The following is a 21,806-nucleotide window of genomic DNA, read 5'->3' as shown; positions in this document are numbered from 1 at the left end:
ATGTGACAATTCTAATGCCACTTTGAAAAGTATTTTAACTATATCCCAGTGGGTTAGTCCAAGACAAAGGTCAAATAGGGGTCCTAGGATGAAGGTCAAATGGGGGTGAACCTGTGACAATGGTGGGAATCAAACTCATGTAGTCTCTCAAGCTTGGCTAAATGGTAATTTACAGGATGTCAGCAAAATACTACTAACAAAATAAGATATTGATGGTTTATCTGTTGCGAAGTACAGCAGCAACTCTGTGCTAGTAGCTTCTGTATAGACAGTACCATGCTGGAGGTAAAAGCTATGGTGCATCTTGAGAGACCAGAGAATACAGGTTTTAAGCTGCAGGCTCTGGGTCAGCTGCGAACCAGAAAACACAGAGCATCTTCTAGGAGCAGTACTAGTGTTTTATCTTATTTACTTCAACACTTTGAAGTTAACATATTCATATATCATAGAATCTTGCGTATAGAGCAGATTTGTGTATAATGAGCATACACCCATTCTTTGCGCTTGCTAATAACACATCATATCATATGAGGTCAACAATAAGTAACAAACCTGGTTGTGAAAACATGTTCTTAGTGCGGAAACATGAGCTGACATGATGATGATGATGATGATTTATCAAGTCAGTTATTCCACACATTGTTCTGTAACATGGATTAAGATTGCCATTTAAATTGTGTTTTAAACTGTGCTAGATAGAGCAATCAGGTGGACACACGCTTCCTCAACATCCAGCACTGGAACTCATAACACTTGAAATGAGACTCAGGCTGAAAATGTGTTAAAGACTGGTTCCAGGCAACTTTTGCAAGGTGCAAAATGGACAGAAAAAATATACACAAAAACAATGGAATTGTTAAACTTGCTCCTGGACAAACACAGTTTTAATGGAGTTCAAAATGATTTCCTGAAGAGAGCTACTGGACAGCCAATAGTCAACCATCTTCAGATTGGGTAGTCTCACATCCAGTCCAGAAGTTGATAAAGAATCTTTTTATCAGCAGGGTAGATGTGGGCTTCTCCAGATATCGCAACTTTTGTTAGATTCCGATCAGTGGATGATAGTGTGATGAGCCAGGTTTAAATCAAAACCAGGCTAGCTATTCTCAAAACATTCATAGCCCTACAAATTCTTAAGCCCATACTTAACACATTGGCTACGATTCTAAGAATTCTTAGGGCTATGAACGTTTCGAGAATAAGGGCCATGGTCTTTCTTCTCATGGTCCAACACTGAGAGATTGTAAACTACCACTGTTAAGCAATCACTTCAATTTGGGTATCTTAACTAGTGAGTGAGTTGTGTTTTATAACGCTTGTAGCAATATCCTAGGAATATCATAGCAGGGGACACCAGAAATGGGCTTCATACATTGTACGCATATGGGGAATTGAACACCTTAACAGCACTTACAAGTGGACACATTAACCTATGGCCACCCCACGTCCACGGTAGTTTAATTAACAATCTGGAGTACCAGGCTACAGAGCAATCTTAACAATAAGCTGGTCTTAGTTTTGGTGCTGAGATCAGTTTGTAGAACAAGGACCAGGAACCTTCCCTGGACAATCCCTGGGGACTGGCTTGTACATGTATTGAACTTGAAAAGAGTCTGCAAATAACGCCTTAGACTGCAATTTCCGCAAGATACCAGAAATCATTACATCACTTCCAGTCTGATATCCTAACATTGGGTTTTGGGAAATACATGCTTACCCCAATACAACATCACAGCAGATTTAAAGTAGCATGCCTCTAGCTGAGGTAATGAAAACCTAATTAGCATCAGCTGAGATCCCAGATGTACTACAGGACTCATGGCAACCCTTGCTGTGTGAGAAAACACATGAAAAGACGGTTCTCTCCTTTCCCTTATTTCACCATCTATGTTATATGGAATTTGGTCGCACAGATCTCAATAGTGTACAAATGTACTATGCAACGTCTCATGTCTGTAGCCACAACGTTGTCAGTATTCTTGCATGGTGTGTTAACAACACTGAAGCAATATCGTTGAGTGAATTGCATGTAACACCACATAGAACAGTATTCCATATATATCCTGGTGAGTCAGGTGATAAGGGAGGTAATCTTGGAGAGAGTGAGTTTAGTGTTACATCATTTTTATCAATATTCCAGCAATATTATGGCAAGGGACACCAGAAATATGCTTCACACATTGTACCCATATGGGAAATAGAACTGGTTCATTGGTGTGATGAAGAAACGCTTCAACCATTAGGCTAACCAACTGCCATGAGGTTGAAATGATGTAGGTCTTAGATGTTTATGAAATCAACAGTTATGGGTATGGTAGTGAGACACTTAACATTATCAGAACAATCCAGGATTCTAACCAACTATCACAGGTTCCTGGCATGCCCAAGGTAGGCAACTCTACTGGGCTAATTACTGTCTTATATGCCTGAACCCTTTCAACAATATGACAGGAGACACAAGAAACAAGCTTCATGCTATGCACTTTTGGGGGGATTCAAACCCAGATCTGGGGTGTGATGAGTGAATGTTTAACCAAAATCCTTCACATAAACCTGCTACCTTCATAAGGAAACTATGTACACTGGAACTAATGAAATATATGTTTTGGAAACTGAACGTAAACCTGATATGGTCAGAAAGACAATGAATTAGCTTCTGAGCCACTTCATGACATTTAAAAAAAACCTCGAAACTTCACAGAGACAATGAATTAACCACTGTGACACCTTCAGACATTTTAAAACAAACTTTGAAATTGCAGAGGAACCATTCCATCAATCAACTTCCACTTTCCTGTTTGTTTATGTGCACAGATCCACAATAACATAAGTTTAAAACATCCTTTTATGCAAAAGGAAAAATCCATACCAACATAAAAATCTGAACTGAAGTGATTTAGTAGATCTGAACAAGGAACAGTCCATCATTCAGACCCCAAGCTGAACAAACATTAGCCTGAGTACCAATATCCCTAACCCTCAATGTCACTCAATTAACATGTAAATCCACAAACGTCAATGACAATGCCCAGTGACCATCATGGAGATCTCCAAAGCCCTTTAAGTGCAGTCAGCGGACTTCTGGCGTATCAACAAAACTGACCCGCTGCCCAATGGTCACTTGATCTGCAAGCATCAAAACGATCTCCACGCACCATGTTGGAAAATCAATTCCCTCTGAAAACATTACAGCAATCTACGCAGGAATGACCCATCAGTGGGCAAATTCCCACCAACATAGTAACTGATGAATCAGTGCCAATAACCATTATACTGCTGCATTGACTGGATTCAATATCCATCAGGCTAAAATAAAACAACCCTCCTTTTAAGAACTGGAGCGATCCCAGACTCCCCAAATGAAGACCCTGGAGACCAGTGATGGAAAACGGTACTCCCTCGTTGGGAAAGTTGGACCAATGTTGCTTTGGTGATCGGCACTTCTTGAATGAATAATGTACTGTCATGGGCAATTTCAATGTCAGCATAACCACATTATTTTGTCAAGCTATTCAACTGTCAATTACAACATACTATGTACATAAATGGCGATAATGAAGTCAGAGCGAAAGGTTTAATGATGTCCACTGATCACTGCTTCAGACATGTACTGCAGAAGCACTACCCTTGTGCACAGCCATACAGATGTTGACACCATTGGTCAAAACAAGCATAACCACCTTATCAACAGCTCAATATGGACTAATGAAAAGTTTAGATTTTCTCTCATCTTTGACTAATGGCTATGTCTAGGCATACAGCTATGATATTACATACACAGGGGCACATTTTTACAACAGTGTATACAGCTACTTCACTTGTGACTAGTCTGTTTTCTACACGTCTGCTTATTCTGCTGCCTTGTCATCATCATCAGAGGTGTCTAGTAGCCATGCGTATCAGATGATGATGATGATGATTTAGTGTATAATGTCAGCTTCAGGTTTTTTCGATGTTGCAGATGGGTTCCATGCATGTAGGCCAGAACATGCTTATGCTTTCGCAAACACCTGGTTTCATCAATGTGGACAAAATGTAACATGAACTACAGATCTATAATCAACGACCAGTTTCTCCATACATGATAAAGTCTAAAGACTGCCATAATTTGTTGTAAAACTGCTGACAGTGGCATAAAGCAACATTGCTTTACCTTTGCATATATGCACTTATGGTCATAATTTAGTTTACTGACTGTACTAAAAATTCACAAGCATTAACTAGTAGTTGGATATTTGCTCTAACTTCGCAAAGCAAAGACACTTAAAGAAGGCAGTGGCATATTGTCAAACTTTAGCAATTTTCAGAATATACTTCATGTAAAACAACTGAGGACAAACTTGTTAAAGGATATCTCATTGTATTGGAAAATGATAAAATTCAATGGAAAAAGTTGCCATCCAAACATGACCTCTTGGAGGGATGTTACTGGATTTTATTTAATGCTATTATCTTCGGCAACTTCATCAAAATAAACTTACAGCAAGTCATCGATCACCAGCTTCTTGAGAAATTCCTGGCTTGTAAGATGAACCAGCCGATAAAATACTGGGTTATTTAAAATTTGTTGCCTTGCAATTCCACATTGCAAGATTGGCTACATTTTCTCACAATGTGTTAATGGTGGACTGGGCTTCAGCAAATTGTTCAAACACCACTACATTTGTCAGCTAACACAAATTTGATGATGTATATCAATCAGGTAATGCTTACCCTAATTACATGGACCAATGTTGCCACAATGTCAGAGTTAAGCCTGATATGCTTGCCGGTCGTATTCTGAATGTGGGCTTAAAAACAAGATGAGCCACTTGTCAGAACTAAAATGATAATCTTTTACTGTTCATAAAAGTATGTGTCTTCACAACTACCACTAACAAAAACTGACAACAGCAAACATGATGACAAAGCTCAATGGGCAGTGGTTAACAGTGGTCAGGTCTGGAGCCTGAGGTGCGGTGAAACGGGGTTTAACATTGTACTTGAGAATATTTCACACATATGACAATGTGCATGCATGTGTATATATAGTTGCTTGCACTAGCCCAGATTTAAGCTGGTTTTATAGTGCTAGCTTACTGAGGTACCATGCTGAAGGTAAGAATGAATACCCTCTTCAGACACTTTATACTGACTCCAAACCGACCAGCCCTTGTTGTATCCATTAATGCCAAGCACCAGGGCAGAGACCAATGTGTCTTGGGACTGAACTCATGACCTGGGTGGAAGCTCTAACCACTACACCTCAGATCATGTAGCAGGAGATGTCCTTCGCCATGCTTGGTCATGTAATGGAGACTAAATATTGCAAGACTACTCCCTGTTTAAAAGACTTCAGTGATGACAGACATACTTCATCCATGTTTACCGCAATTGCAAAATCATAATCAGAGGATCCTCATGTTCCTAAGGGACAATAACTCTGCGAAGTTGATCTTCATATCTGAGATGACTGGACCCCGTTTCTACAGATACAGAATGTTACATGTTATTCTTACCTGCCTACTTACCCTACACTGCCCTGTATCTGGGAGTCTTCCTCTGAATCGACACCTGAGCAAATGAAACTACATCAGCATGTCGCTGCATAATCCCTTCTTAATGTTGCCTGAACCTTTTATACCTACAACCAGTGTGCCGAGCATGCTTTGAGAATTAAGTTGTTTCCTCATCGTCTCTATCACCGCAATACCTAAAAAGTGAATTTGTAATGTACTTTTTGAGATTCCATCAACTTCAGATAACACTTATGGTAGTCAGCACTGATGGTATTAAAACTTGTCATCAAAATCTTACAGTGAATGTGCTTGCTCATTATTACTACAAATCCCTCAAGCAGATCTGTATATTCCTTTCTCATCACTAGCATACAGAAGTTTTCTTACTCGGATATAATGTATTGCCTTCAGACATTGTTATTACCAGAAACCAATTTTTAAAGTGTTTACTATGAAGAGGAGGTACCAGCAGATTAAAGACAAGCATGTAGAAGCTACAATAGTCATGAATAAAAAATATTGTAATGGTAAAAAAAAAAGTGGGGAACTAAGAACAATTATTGTAATTACCAGACTTCAATTCCCAGAAGAGTTGAGTAAGGAGAGGAGGTACCAACAGATTAAAGACAAGCATGTAGAAGCTACAATGGTCATGAATAAAAAATACTAAATTGGTCACAATATGCCAAAAACCAAGTTCCTGCTAATGAGGAGGATCCTGAAGAGTCTTGGATTGATGTCCCATCAAGGTACAAGATATTATACTGTGCCAAGTTCCATGTTGAAAGGGTGACAATATTTCATAAACTATGTAAATGAGATATATAAGTCAGAGTAGCAATGCCTATACAAATGAGTGAGTGAGTGAGTGAGTGAGTTGGGTTTTACATCCCTTTTAGCAATATTCCAGCAATATCAGGGCAGGGGACAACAGAAATGGACTTCACTCATTGTGCACATGTAGGAAATTGAACCCGAAACTTCAGCATGATAAGCAAACACTTGAACCACTAGGCTACCCCATCGCCCCACTAATACAAATATGTATCTTTGATGTTGCTAAGAAGAATATGCATCAAGCAAAATTCCTCACTAGTTAACAGAAACGTTCTGAAGCTTACTAACCAAAATCATATTGAATTTGCAATCACTCAAATCTTTCAGTCCCATAACGTGGACATGCACAGCAATTTATAGTATCCAGTTGCACGATGATCCAGCCCTCCTGAACGAGCCACTGGTTTCGTGTTTCAATCGACATAATGCATTGTTTACAGAATAATCTCTATTGCCTGGATCAACGGGAACAGTGCAGGAAGTCTGCATGTTTGCCCCTACTGTTTACATTTAGAGGCATCGCCTAAGTCCCTTCTTACCATCAACATTCGGAACAAGACACCACTCCGGGGGTTATGAGTGAAGAATGCTGAGTGTTTGTTTTAATTCTACATTTCATGTTATCCTACCAGTTCTCTTCCACTCATGCTGGTGCATTTCTTCAGTCACAAGCCTGTCCATTAATTCCTGTGCAAGACTTCAACCTACACAGAACTGTGGTACATGAAATGCATTTTAGATAACACTGGAGATTTGGTGACCCATTGGTGATCGTGTGGGCTAATTCGACATGAGTGGGCTGTCAAAGTAAATTGTGAAGGTCAGGGCCTAGATTTTCGAAGCTCTGTTAGTGCTAAGATAGTCGTAAGTTAATGTTAATGTATGGCACTTATGACTATCTTAGCGCTAAGAGAGCTTCGAAAATCTAGGCTACAGTGCTTGTAAGAAGAAAGTCTTGAGAGTAAAGGGTGCAAGCTTAGGAAGTGAATGCTGTTTAATGCCTTAGTGGAATACTCACAGCATACTAACAGGACCAGTAAATAACTCAACAAGCCAACACAGGTAGACTACATGAAAAATATGTTAAATGGAATGGGGGAATTATCTTACTGGGGTGAGGATATGTGAAACAAGACTTACTGCCACATGAGGGCAGTGGGGTAGCCTATTGGTTAAAGTGTTTGTTCATCATGTCGAAGACCCATGTTTGATTCCCACCATGTGTACGTTGTGTGGAACCTATTGTGGAACCTACCAAACTCACTAAGTTCATTACATTTACATAGTCACAACTGAGTAGTTGCTTGTAGTAGTGTAAGAGTAAGAGCTGCAGAAAACAAGACAGGTAAACATGGATGCCCTACCCAGACATTGCATACTGACTTCATGCTAACCGATCGTGGCCCTATTCATATTCCTGGCTAAGCGCCAGGCAGTGTGACAAGTACCATCTTACTAAATGGGGTCTTTCATATGATAAAACCACTAACATGCAGCTCTGTTCATATACTATGGTACATTGTATCACATTATGAAATTGTGGCAGGGTACATAGCCTCAGATGCCCAGTTCTCTTGAGACTTCAAGGATACAATGGTACATTATATCACACAGTGAAGTGTTCTCATGGACAGGATACAGATTTGAGATTGCCATGTTCTTTCCAGACTTCAAGGATACTAAGGTACATTATATCACACACTGAAGTGTTTTCATGGACAGGATACAGATTTGAGATTGCCGTGTTCTGTCCAGACTTCAAGGATACTAAGGTACATTATATCACACACTGAAGTGTTTTCATGGACAGGATACAGATTTGAGATTGCCATGTTCTTTCCAGACTTCAAAGATACTAAGGTACATTATATCACACACTGAAGTGTTTTCATGGACAGGATACAGATTTGAGATTGCCATGTTCTGTCCAGACTTCAAGGATACTAAGGTACATTGACCACATCCTACTGTGTTGCTCTTGGACAGGATACAGATTTATGATTGATTTGTTCTCTTGAGATTTCAGGGCTACATTGGTACACTGCATCACATCCTGCAGATTTGCTCTTTGATGAGATACAGATTTAAGATTGTCCTGTTCTCTCCAGACTTCAAGGATACTAAGGTACATTGTACCACATCCTGCAGTGTTATTCTTGGACAGATCTAAGATTGCCCTGTTCTCAACAGTCTGAATACAGTATTGATTCCCCACCTTAAATGACCCTGGTTTCTGTCACAGATAAACAACATTTGTAATGTGCCTTTAATTAGCTTTACAGCACGTGAAATAATTGATTGGAAATGAAACTTTTGTCAATACCATCCCATGTAAATTGTTTCATTGAGGCCACATTACACAGTAAATCAATATTCTATTTCAACATCTGTCTCATCCACAGCTGGATTTATGCAATGATAGCGTTGTACAAATGTTAAAAGCTGTTTTTTGATGACATGTATTCTAGTAAAAGGTGACACTGGTTTGTACAAAAACATCCTGGTTATACACAAAAAATATGCAACTATTAAATAAGTTAAATACGGTTAGTATCATTAACAAGCTGCATAATATCATTCCTTGTTTGTACAGAAATTTGGTTATAATCAAATAGAATCACAGATGATGATGATGATGATGGTGATGATGATGATGGTAATGATGATGATGACCAAAATTTCAGTTACACTGTCAATGGATCACTATTGAGTGAGTGAGTGAGTTTAGTCTTACGCTGCCCTCAGCAATATTACAGCTATATGGCGGAGGTCTGTAAATAATCGAGTCTGGACAAGAGAATCCAGTGATCAACAACATGAGCATCGATCTGCACAATTGGGAACTGATGACATGTGCCAACCAAGTCAGCAAGCCTGACCACACGATCCCGTTAGTCGCCTCTTACGACAAGCATAGTCGCCTTTTATGGCAAGCATGGGTTGCTGAAGGCCTATTCTACCCTGGGACCTTCACGGGTAGGATCATTATTTGTTCTGCTAGTATATAGTATAGTATATAAGTCAACAACAGTTCTTGTTTTTCTGCTAAGTCATGTTTCAATGGGGAAAAGAACTTTATGATTTTTCATAATGATAAAAAATATTCTAAAAAATTAAATTAAAATACTGTCGGATAAAAACAATTTATATACCAGCTAGATAAACTCAAGATCCCATCATTCCTAGATAAATTCAGCATCCCATTCCTGATTACATATCATTTAATAGCTGTATAATACACTCCATTAAAACAAACATAGGCTCTTATGTGGGGTGCCATATAGACATTATTTCCCCTAATGAAGTAAATATTGCAATAATACAGCTTTCCCTAAAAGCAGTCACATATCTCTGTATAATATAATGCCAATGAATGGGCTAAAGCAGCCATATTTTAGGATGACATGTTATTAAGCAAAATTTCAGCTATACAATGGAAGATGTATATGGTCGTGTCTGGACCAAACAATCAACTGATCCGTATCATGAGCATACCATGGAGTAGGACAATATTCAGGCAAACAAGTCATCAGGCCACCCTCTTTAAGTCACAACAAGCACCTGAAAAAAAACCCAATTCTAATCTGGCAGTCCAACAGGGTAAGGAGACCAGTTCTGGCAGTCCAGTAGGGTAAGGAGACCAATTCTAATCTGTCAGCCCAACAAGGTAAGGAGACCAATTCTAATCTGTCAGCCCAACAAGGTAAGGAGACCAATTCTAACATGGCAGCCCAACAGGGTAAGGAGATCAGTTCTAATCTGGCAGCCCAATAGGGTAAGGAGACCAATTTTAATCTGGCAGCCCAACAGGATAAGGAGACCAGTTCTGGCAGTCCAGTAGGATTAGGAGACCAATTCTAATCTGTCAGCCCAACAGGGTAAGGAGACCAATTCTAACATGGCAGCCCAACAGGGTAAGGAGATCAGTTCTAATCTGGCAGCCCAATAGGGTAAAGAGACCAATTCTAACATGGCAGCCCAACAGGGTAAGGAGATCAGTTCTAATCTGGCAGCCCAATAGGGTAAGGAGACCAATTTTAATCTGGCAGCCCAACAGGATAAGGAGACCAGTTCTGGCAGTCCAGTAGGGTTAGGAGACCAATTCTAATCTGTCAGCCCAACAAGGTAAGGAGACCAATTCTAACATGGCAGCCCAACAGGGTAAGGAGATCAGTTCTAATCTGGCAGCCCAATAGGGTAAAGAGACCAGTTCTGGTAGCCCAATAGGGTATGGAGACCGATTCTAATATGGCAGCCCAACAAGTTAAGGAGACCAGTTCTAATCTGGCAGCCCAACAGGGTAAAGAGACCAGTTCTGGTAGCCCAATAGGGTATGGAGACCGATTCTAATATGGCAGCCCAACAAGTTAAGGAGACCAGTTCTAATCTGGCAGCCCAACAGGGTAAAGAGACCAGTTCTAATCTGGCAGCCCAACAGGGTAAGGACACTAGTTCTAATCTGTCAGCCCAACAGGGTAAGGAGACCAATTCTATTCTGGCAGCCCAACAGGGTAAGGAGACCAGTTCTAATCAGTTCTAATCTGGCAGCCCAACAGGGTAAGGAGACCAGTTCTAATCTGGCAGCCCAACAGGGTAAGGACACTAGTTTTAATCTGGCAGCCCAACAGGGTAAGGAGACCAGTTCTAATCTGGCAGCCCAACAGGGTAAGGAGACCAGTTCTAATCTGTCAGCCCAACAGGGTAAGGACACTAGTTCTAATCTGTCAGCCCAACAGGGTAAGGAGACCAATTCTAGTGTGGCAGCCCAACAGGGTAAGGAGACCAGTTCTAATCTGGCAGCCCAACAGGGTAAGGAGACCAATTCTATTCTGGCAGCCCAACAGGGTAAGGAGACCAATTCTAGTGTGGCAGCCCAATAGGGTAAGGAGACCAGTTCTAATATGGCAGCCCAACAGGGTAAGGACACTAGTTCTAATCTGTCAGCCCAACAGGGTAAGGAGACCAATTCTATTCTGGCAGCCCAACAGGGTAAGGAGACCAGTTCTAATCAGTTCTAATCTGGCAGCCCAACAGGGTAAGGACACTAGTTCTAATCTGTCAGCCCAACAGGGTAAGGAGACCAGTTCTAATCTGGCAGCCCAACAGGGTAAGGACACTAGTTCTAATCTGGCAGCCCAACAGGGTAAGGAGACCAATTCTAGTGTGGCAGCTCAATAGGGTAAGGAGACCAGTTCTAATCTGGCAGCCCAACAGGGTAAGGAGACCAGTTCTAATCTGGCAGCACAACAGGCTACGGATGAGCTGAGTCAATTTCATTGGCTTACTTTCAAACTCATGTTATACATATCTGCAATAACAACCTGGATAGGAAAATTTTACCCTAACCAATTTCTTTTGATGACTGTTTGTTGGTAATGAAACAATCATCAACTTTGAGGTTTCAACCAATTCACATCCCTAAAGAAGCATGCAAGCTTCGACCAGATATTGTAGACCAACAAAACTTGCAACAATACTGGTATGAGAGCTATCATGAAACCATTCCTGCAGACAGACTGGTACAATCACAATACACAGTGTGTTACGGGTTCCATCGACTGTCTGCAGCAGAAATACCTACCTTCCACCCAAATTTGATAAAATACAATATCCATGCTTCAGGTGGATGCCATTTGTCGGCTGTAAAAGCAATGGCTACAAAAGCTTTGAACAGGTTCATGTTTTGTCAAAAAATCAATAACATCCGACTTCAAATTTGAAAAACATTGCATCAAATTCTAAAAATTCCTCATGACCTAATACTGAAATGTGTTCATATCTACAAATGGCTGGGCACATACTGCACATTTATTACAGTATGAATAAACATTGTGAGGACAACCTGACGGACTATAAAACATCTGTTGCATCTGCGCCACCTTGGCAACAATATGGATGCTGCACATTGCTGATATTCGTACAATACAAAATATATTCCAAACAATGTTTTGTCAATAGAAAGAGAAGCGACAAAGCCCATTCCACATGAGTAATTATTCAAATTATTACAAAAAGCACATGATTATTAAACGAACATGTATGTAAAGAGCATAACTAACACAAGAGCCATTATTCAATGCTCAACAAATACCACACTGTACCATTCCAAACTGTCATGAATAGCAGTAACTGTTTTTGTGTAAATGATCAAAAACATTTCTATGACAACTTCCTGAAAATTCATTACTTTCCCTTACCTGGCTGAGAAAGAAATTAGCTGTGCTTCCACCAAACCCTGCCATGATTCAGGCCAACAAAGGGTTACGTAATTTCCTCAAACATTCATAATAAAGTCAGCATAGCGTAAATTGTCACCCATATTTCCTTCTGACCTAAATTACATGCATTAGCATAGGGACGAGTGGACTGAGAGAATAAAGCATAAGAGGATGAAATCTGGTGCTGAGCGAATGAACCTCAATGAAACATTACTAAAATGATTTTACTGTTGAGAGAGCAAGGAGACTAGTTTTCAGAATGAATTTGCTTGACATACTATGGGAGACATTTTTCAAAACTTGTACAATCAAATTAAGACTTGATTAGGGATACTTTCAAAGGTCACGATTTTTTTAAATATACTTAATAAAAATGGAATTAAATTATGTTCAATCATGAAAGGATTTCAATGAGAAAAGTTTGCTAAGATTGATTTGATTAATCTTGTGGGACCACTACGGTGTCAGACAAATATCTATCATGTCTGATCCATGAACCAACCAATCTGTCAACAAGTAGGGTCCTATTTATCCGTTAACAGCTTTGAAATTAAATTCTATTTTCTCTAGCCCATAAAACTTATCCTCAAATGAGCGGCTATGTAAAGGTAAAAGTGGTCGGCATCCAGGGAATGCAAGGTGCACTTCTTAAAATTTGCAAGGACAAGCAAACTCATGGTCACTTGTACACTATAATTGATAGGATCTACCAAACACACAGCCAGTAATCCTGGATTATCCATCAAAGCATTTATAAGACTATAATCTGTCATATGATTGTCGACCAAGACCTACCTGTTTACATATCAACAACCAGTTAGCCTACACACCTAGACATACACCCCTAGTCTGTCCACACCTATATATCAACCTTCAGCCTACACAGACACTTTAACTACCAGTCAGCCGACCCAGCTACACTTCAACCTCCAGTCTGCCAACACATCAACCAGCACCTATCCACTGACACACCAACAACCACCAACCAATCCGCCTATACGTCAACCTCCTGTCTGCCTACAAAGACACTTCAACTTCCAGTCAGCCTATCCCGCTACACTTCAACCTCCACTCTGCCTACACAGCAACTGACACCTATCCATTTCAACTTCCAATCAGCCTACCATCCTACACCTACACTTCAACCTCCACTCTGCCTACACAGCAACCGACACCTATCCATTTCAACTTTCAATCAGCCTACCATCCTACAATTCAACCTCCAGTCTGCCTACACATCAAGTGACACCTACCCTCTTCAAGCTTACCCACCTACACTTCATCTACCGGTCAGTCTAACCAACCTACTCATGAAGCCTTTCTCAAATGCACTACTGTGTGCTGTGCCCATGGGTGTATAGTAATTCTAACCTTTGTTGATGCCAATCTAGAAAAACGGACAGGAACCCAGTCTGTTATTTAATATTTTTCAGAAATTACCATTTGAAGCATTAATTTTCACTTCAAAGACTTGTGCAAGTCTACTACACACCAACAGCCAGCCTATCTACCTACACCTCAAGCTCTATTCAGTCTACCCACCTACACTTACATATCAACCACCAAACACATCTTTACTTACACTGTTAAAAAAAAAGTTTTAAAAAAAGAACCCCTCTTACATTTTTTCAATGTAATCTGTATTCGTTGTGCTTAATCAAGGCTTTTAGGGGCTGTTAATCTAATCAAGGTGTTACAAATTGAGTTAAGCTAGCTGCGTGTGTTCCTCAGCTGGAAGCAGCATGTTACTAGAGGCTTCAGTAACAACTCTGTCTTATCTGCAGCAACAGCTGCCTTATGTCAGTGGTGATTGTGGCCAATTTCTCCAGCCCCATTCTGGCCAGGCTCAGATTCCTTAATTACACAAGAAGTGTTTTTTTCTCAGTTGGATATGATGCAACTCACAATTTGGCTATCTTGCTGAGTTCAAAGAGGAACATATGGACACCAATGGTGCCTGGGCCTACATGCCAGCCTAGGGAATCCTGACAGTCACAGACGGATGGAGATACCAGAATATTCGCCAATAATACAACCTGATAACGGCCAAGACTCATCTCATAGTGATTTGTAGAAACTCATGAGTGAAACAACTAAAGAATCTATCGCTGTCAGTATCGATGGCATGGGAAGTTTAGGAGGGGAAAGTTAAACAAGCCTGACTGGATAGAGACTCAAAACAAACTGTTCCATGACTGTATTCCCACATGTTGCTTGTGATAATTTACACTTGAGTGCATGTCACTCTTTTAAGTTTCAGGTATCAGATACATATCTTCAAACTTCAAAGCAGTAAGTCTGATAAAAATTGTGTGTGTATTACATCTTAAAATAAAGGTACATCTGATGATAATAGTGGGCACATGTCCATTATACATCAAATCCAATGAAATTTGTTTTTAATTTAGCAACTTAAAGAATTTACTGATTTTACTGGAAATTTTCCTGTATTTTTCCAAGAGACAGACTTTGATATACCTACCATGGATATGCATAGCAAGCTAAACCAACAGGTCAAACTGAAAACCACTGATACAGCCAGCATCTCTGTCTTATACAAACATGGTGTGGTGGGGTAGCCTAGTGGATAAAGCATTCACTTGTCACACAGAAGACCCAGGTTTGATTCCCTACATGGGTGCAATGTGAGAAGCCCATTGATAGTGCCCCCACTGTCATATTGCCGGAGTATTGCTACAAGCAGTGTAAATCCAAACTCTTTAAACAAACATGTTATTAATGGACAAGTTTGGACTTTGTAATAAGTTCAATGTGTTAAACTGAGACAATGTTGCAGTGTAATTTGGGTATTTATTTACTCCTAGATTGATGTAAATCATAAAACTGACGAGGAGATAAAATGGTTTTTTTCCCAAGACCTTAATGATGTTTGTTGGGACTGCAACGATTCCTGAGTCTATTTGTCCTTCAATACTGCATTTGGTGGCCATTCAAAGTTTACATATGGAGGGAGTGAGTAACTGTTATTTTATGCAAAAATTCTAGCATCTTCACAGCTGCCTGTAGATACATAAGTCTGTGACAGGTAAAACAAGAGGTTGATATCTTGAGCAGCGATGACCACCCACATCCACTCACGCATCCAACCATCACATAGTCAAGCCGACATGCACTCATCCAGACCCCACACTGAAACTGCCCGCACCACATCGTCAAGGCGACATGCACTCATCCACCCTAATCATATTGGCAAGGCGACACGCACTCATCCACCTACACACCATCATCAAGGCGACACACATTCATCAACCCACACCACATGATAAAGGCGACACACACTCATCCAGACCCACACTGAGACCACCCACCCCACTCTAGTCAAGGGATACAGTTATATTCTACCTAGCAATTCCACACAGCATAATCATTGTCAAACTGTTTAAGGGGAGCTAAGTCATTTGGGCATTTTTACTATTATCAAATTCTGATTTGACATGACCACAGAATTTGCAATTCAAGTTTTCAAACATACAAGTTACTTCATTTCCAACCCAAAAACAATCAACCTCATGCTGTTCTTGTTGTGACTGCTGTCAGGTATATATCCGCAACATTCATCCCTCAACAGGTATATCCTCAAGGATTATAGTTTCCCATAAACAAAAACAAGCAGGCCAAAAATCTCAGCTTCAATTACTCCAAACTGACCATTAGCCATAAAAACTGACCATGCATTCCCAGACGGTCTCATTATGGGTTATCTCTTGCCCCTATCACAACAGGCCAGACTAACAGGCAGAGCTGAAACCAGCCAGCAATTACACCCTTCAGGCAGTAAAACTTCATCTACATGTGGTCAGACAAGGAGATAAGCTATACATGCCCTACATGCTGACAAATCCTCAAACCAGATTACCTGTTCTGCATGGACACACATAACATGTATCACATGCGTCTGGTGTTCTCTGCCATCTTTCCAACATACAGTATCAAAGGCTGGACACATATAGAGAAGGGCTGTCTGTTTAAACCATCCACAGTTTATGTTGAAGGAAAGAGGGAAGAAGTGTGTGTGCATGTGTGTGTGTGAGAGATATGGACAGAGATCTACTCATTTACTCATTTAATACAATTAACTGCCTTGAATACAGAGAGAGAGAGAATGTGTGAGAGTGTGAAAGGTGGAAGAAAGAAAGCAAGTCTTTAAAATAAAGACAAGTCTTTGTGAGTAGCACATTCATTCTCTGTTCAGCTTACACATTTCTTCAGGATATGAAAGTACATGTATATTTCATTTGGTAATACTTGAAATTGTAATGTGCCATAACGCTTGTATGATATATCTACCATATCCCTTAAGTGTATTTTATACAATAAATTTCCATTCCATTATATAGGCTTAAAACTGTCACTGAGCAAGAAATGCCTAGATCAAGAACAGATATTACTCTCCCCCATCACTGTTGACTGACACTGATTGGAAATAGGCTTTACCCATTTCACCCTTATGACAGTTAGGCCTATTTCAAAAGTTCACTTCGTGAAACTTGGCCCTCATTACCTCCCTTGTCTCGAGATATTGGAGGTAAAGATAATTTAACATGGTGAATAGCATGGCAAGATTGATTATTGCATACAGAAGTAAGGAGTGACAGATGGTGGAGGTTTTGGGTTGACATTTTATGTAACAAGGCTAATTAAGATTGATTGGTGATTGTGTCACATTTAATGACATTAATCATAATATAAAAATGTAAACAAAACACACAACAACGAGCTCGAGTGAGCGAGTTTAATTTTAAACTGCACACAACAATATTCCAGCCATATGAGGCGTTTCGTAAAAAATTAGATCTGGACCAGTCAATCGTGTGATCAACAACATACACATTGCTCTACACAACTGGAATACGATGACATTATCAATCCAAAATGTTAGTCACCTCTTGCGGCAAGCATGTGTTACTGAAGATCTATTCTAAGTCATATCTTCTCAAGCTACAAACAACAGTACATATTTACTGCAGCCGAGAGTTGATTTTCATAAAACTTCATAATTAGTTTTAAGAAAAAGAGCACACCATTAAAACTGCTCATCTGTTGTTGTACAAAATATATATTCATGTTGACCTTTCTGCTTCTATGGTCATTCCCCACAAAACATTTTCAACCATGATTAAATACTGGGAACAAAAATTCATTAAAAATATTTACACCCCAAAACAGGTTCAATGAAATTGAACAAACAGATGAATCTACAACCAAGATTCATACTTTGCCAGGAAATGTAACATTTTGTAAATATATATTTACTATTAATTTCACCCCAGGAACCAATACTGTTATACACCTTTCACTAAGACTGTTATACACCTTTCACTAAGACTGTTATACACCTTTAGCTAAGACTGTTATACACCATTCACTAAGACTGTTATACACCTTTCATTAAGACTGTTATCCACCTTTCACTAAGACTGTTATACACTTCTAGTTAAGACTGTTATCCACCTCTAGCTAAGATTGTTATACACCTTTCACTAAGACTGTTATACACCTTTCACTAAGACTGTTATACACCTTTAGCTAAGACTGTTATACACCTTTCATTAAGACTGTTATCCACCTTTCACTAAGACTGTTATACACTTCTAGTTAAGACTGTTATCCAACTTTCACTAAGACTGTTATACACCTTTCTCTAACACTGTTATACACCTTTCATCAAGACTGTTATCCACCTCTAGCTAAGATTGTTATACACCTTTCACTAAGACTGTTATACACCTTTCACTAAGACTGTTATACACCTTTGGCTAAGTCTGTTATACACCCTTCACTGATGCCATGTACAATGGTCTGTCTAGATATGACACTAAAAACTTAATTCTGACATTAATTTCATCAATTCCAGTGATATGAAACTGACATGCAACACATGTTCGGGAGGGTCTGGTAGATCAACAAGTCCTGTTATGAAGACTATTTCCCTACAACCTATTACATCATACTCATGCTAAACACTCACTTCCTGGTTCAAGGTCAGGCCGAAACATGCACATATACATACATTCAATAATGAACTAAAACACAACTGATGCACAAAGATTGCCTGCAGTGCACCCGCACTGAACCTCCGTGATAAGCTGAATTGGGAGATTTGCAATTGGCTCGAATGTGCTAATCAGTGATATCTGGTACATTATGAATATATTATCACCACAAGGGGATTTTCTTCACATTGCAAGATAAATTGGACTAATAAAGCTGAGACTTTCATGACAAATAATGGTTAATTCTCACGATCCTATTTATTTGCAGCCAATTAACTTCTTCTTGTCTTTAGATTAAAAAATCATGCTTTACATAAAGAGACTATTAGGATCAATGAAACGCTTCAATGACTTTGGTGCTGATGTTTAAACGACATGAACATGATAGTACTGGATGTATTCCTAAACCTCAGGTGAACAGCTCACACCCAAGAAAGAATAAACATTGAATGCTTAATGAATTCAATGACATGTCGAAGAGTGTATTTGAACTTTTTCCTTTTTTAACAAGACAGCAGTAGCAGTTCTACTCATTATGAAAACAAAGGTAATATTCCTTGTCACAACCTCTTCCTTCTAATGACCTGACAACTAAACCTTCAAAATATGGTCATAAATATCCCCTACTGTCAAATTGCCGGTATGAAAATATCAGTCATAAATTGGAAATTAATCGCCTTGTCATTCCACCTCAACAAGAAAAGAAGAGAATGTGGCCACTTTCCCACACTGGCAACAGCAGAGATAGAAATAGACTCACCGATTCTCAGTTGCTTAGAAACACTTCCAGCAGCAACAAGTGGTCCTCTACACACTGCCTATAAGCAGGACTCCATCAAAACAGGACAAAAACTCCTTCCCCATGAGCTCCATACCTCACAGAGGTGTCTGGCATGAGTAGAGGCTTCGAGTCTACTGCTTTCTTGATAACTGGGAGGATCTTTATAATACCTGGGTGCAAGCATGCACGGGAGGGGCTGCATGGAAGGGGGAGGAGTCGTGACCCTTGTGGGGCTAGCATCACGTTTCTATGGCAATGATGATAACAGCTGAAGGTCTGTATGCATAGTATGTAGTAGCACACATAAAATTGGGGGGTTGGGAGGAAAGGGAAGAGAGGAAAGAGAGCTAGGAAGTGTAACAAGGAAGAAAGGGAACAGAAGGAAGAAGAGAAAAAATGAAGAAGAGGTTTGAAAGAGGGATGAAGGGAAAGGGATAAGAAAGAGAAAGTGGGATAAAGGTTTGAATAGAGATGAGAAAGAGAAAGTAGGAGAGGGGTTTGAATAGAGATGAGAAAGAGGAAGTAGGAGAGGGGTTTGAATAGAGATGAGAAAGAGGAAGTAGGAGAGAGGTCTGATTAGAGATGAGAGAGGTTTGAATAGAGATGAGAAAGAGGGAGAGGGGATTGAAGTGACAAAAAAGAAGATTGAAGACACATGTAAGGAAAGAGGGAGAGAGGTTTAAAGAGAAAGAGGGAGAAAGTTTTGAAGAGTTATGAGAAAGAGAATGACACAGAGAGGCTTGAAGACAAACTAAAAGTGTGAGAAAGATTTGAAGCGAGAAAAGAAATGGGAGAGACGATTAAGAAGAGATGAAGAGAAAGAGTGGGTGGTTTAAAAAGACATGAGAAAAAGGGAAAGAGGATTGAAGAGAAAGAGGAAGAAGGGTTTAGAGTTAAAGAAAATGATGGAGAGAGGTTTGAAGAAAAAGAGAGGTTTCATGAGGAAGATGGCTTTGAAGAGAGATTAGAGAGAGGGAGAAAGATGTAAAGTGAGAGAAAGAGTGAAAAAGGTTTGAAAAGAAATGATAAGAAAGGTAATGAGTGAGATGTGTTTGAAGACACAATGAGAGGTCTGAAGAGACATGAAGGGGAAGAAAAAGAGAGAAGACTGAAGAGACGTAGAGAAAGAATATGGGACAAACGGAGAAAGGAGTGAATGAAGCAAATATCTTTAATTTCTTTTAAGTACTCTAAGTGAGCGAGTGAGTGAGTGAGTATGGTTTCATGCCTCTTTTAACAATATTCCAAGCAACATCATGGCAGGACAGCACCAGAAATGGGCTTCAGAACATTGTACCCATGAGGGGAATCAAACCTTGGACTTTTAAGTGGCATACTAACGATTTAATCACTAGGCTACCCCACCGCCCCCAATGGAGAAAGGAGGAATAAAAAATCCAAAAGAGGAAAATGACAAGGGAGAGGCAGTGGGAAGAGGAATGGAATTGGTGAGAGAAAGAAGAAGAAAACAGGAGAGGAATGAAAAAGGAGAGAAGACATGACCCTTTAAGAACTGGCATCACGTTTCTATGGTGATGATGCTGAAGATGATATAATGGATCAAGATCAAAATACGAGACAGGAAAATGAGTAGATATTAGGGGTATGATCCATGAAAGACTGGCATCAGGTTACTATAGCGATAACCTATTTCACTATACAGTAGTATACTTGTAGATATGGTAAGGAAGTGGTGAAAGAGTATGAGTGAGACTGAGCTGATTGTGCTCGGCAGCGTTTCTCAGTGACAGGCACTGTTGGTTGCACGGTAACAAGGTAATGCTGTCAGTAGTCCCGCTACCTCCATAACTGATGGTTCTGATGGCGAGAAGGGAGATATCACTTTGTCTGACACTTTAACCTTTGAATCATATACTGCCTCCTGGTTAAATGCATTTCTTTTTCATAATTCCATTTTGAACCAAATCCTGTTTAGATTAGAGAAAGAGAAACATGTCTGTCAAAAAAACATTTCACAAAAAAAGAAAACAAAGTACAATCAAGTCTAGTCCAATCTGAACAACATACACTTACAGTACTAAAAAAAGTTAAGGACGTCTGGTGAATCTGTTACACTATGGCATTCCAAATTAACTCCAGTAATAAGAAAGAATATCACGTTCTTTAACTTCTTTTGAGTAGCATATTATCTAACAAAATTTATTTCAAACCACTATGGAAAGTCCAGCTGAATTTTATGATAAGGCAACTGAATGGATTTTCAAACTGAAGGGTGTCACTGAAATCCCCATAGATGCAGTTGGAGGCTTGAAGGGGGTTTCATCCCAATATTGAAACTGCTAAAAAGGGAAATCCTCCCATGAAACAAGTCATACCCCAATCAAGTAGAAACCACAAATCACTCACATATGATAACATTTATTACCCATGGGAATCCTACACTGACACAAACCCCTTGGAATCAGGATATTTCTCTGTAAAATGTATAAAGCAATCT

At 39.6% G+C, this 21,806-nt stretch overlaps 1 protein-coding gene across 3 annotated transcripts in view; it reads right to left on the bottom strand.

Annotated features, from left to right (window-relative positions):
• Positions 1-21,806, bottom strand: part of LOC137293808 (pleckstrin homology domain-containing family H member 2-like) — a 181,320-nt gene that overhangs the window by 60,759 nt on the left and 98,755 nt on the right. The window contains exon 1 of one of the 3 annotated variants that reach the window (XM_067824560.1): positions 19,328-19,529. The exons of the other annotated variants lie outside the window; for them this stretch is intronic. The gene's annotated coding sequence lies outside the window, so the exon portion shown is untranslated. Of the gene's footprint in view, positions 1-19,327; positions 19,530-21,806 lie in introns of those variants that run through there. 3 annotated transcript variants of the gene reach the window in all.

This window comes from Haliotis asinina, chromosome 8 (genome assembly GCF_037392515.1).
Source record: "Haliotis asinina isolate JCU_RB_2024 chromosome 8, JCU_Hal_asi_v2, whole genome shotgun sequence".
Taxonomy (NCBI): domain Eukaryota; kingdom Metazoa; phylum Mollusca; class Gastropoda; order Lepetellida; family Haliotidae; genus Haliotis; species Haliotis asinina.
This window is presented reverse-complemented; position numbering and strand designations above follow the sequence as displayed.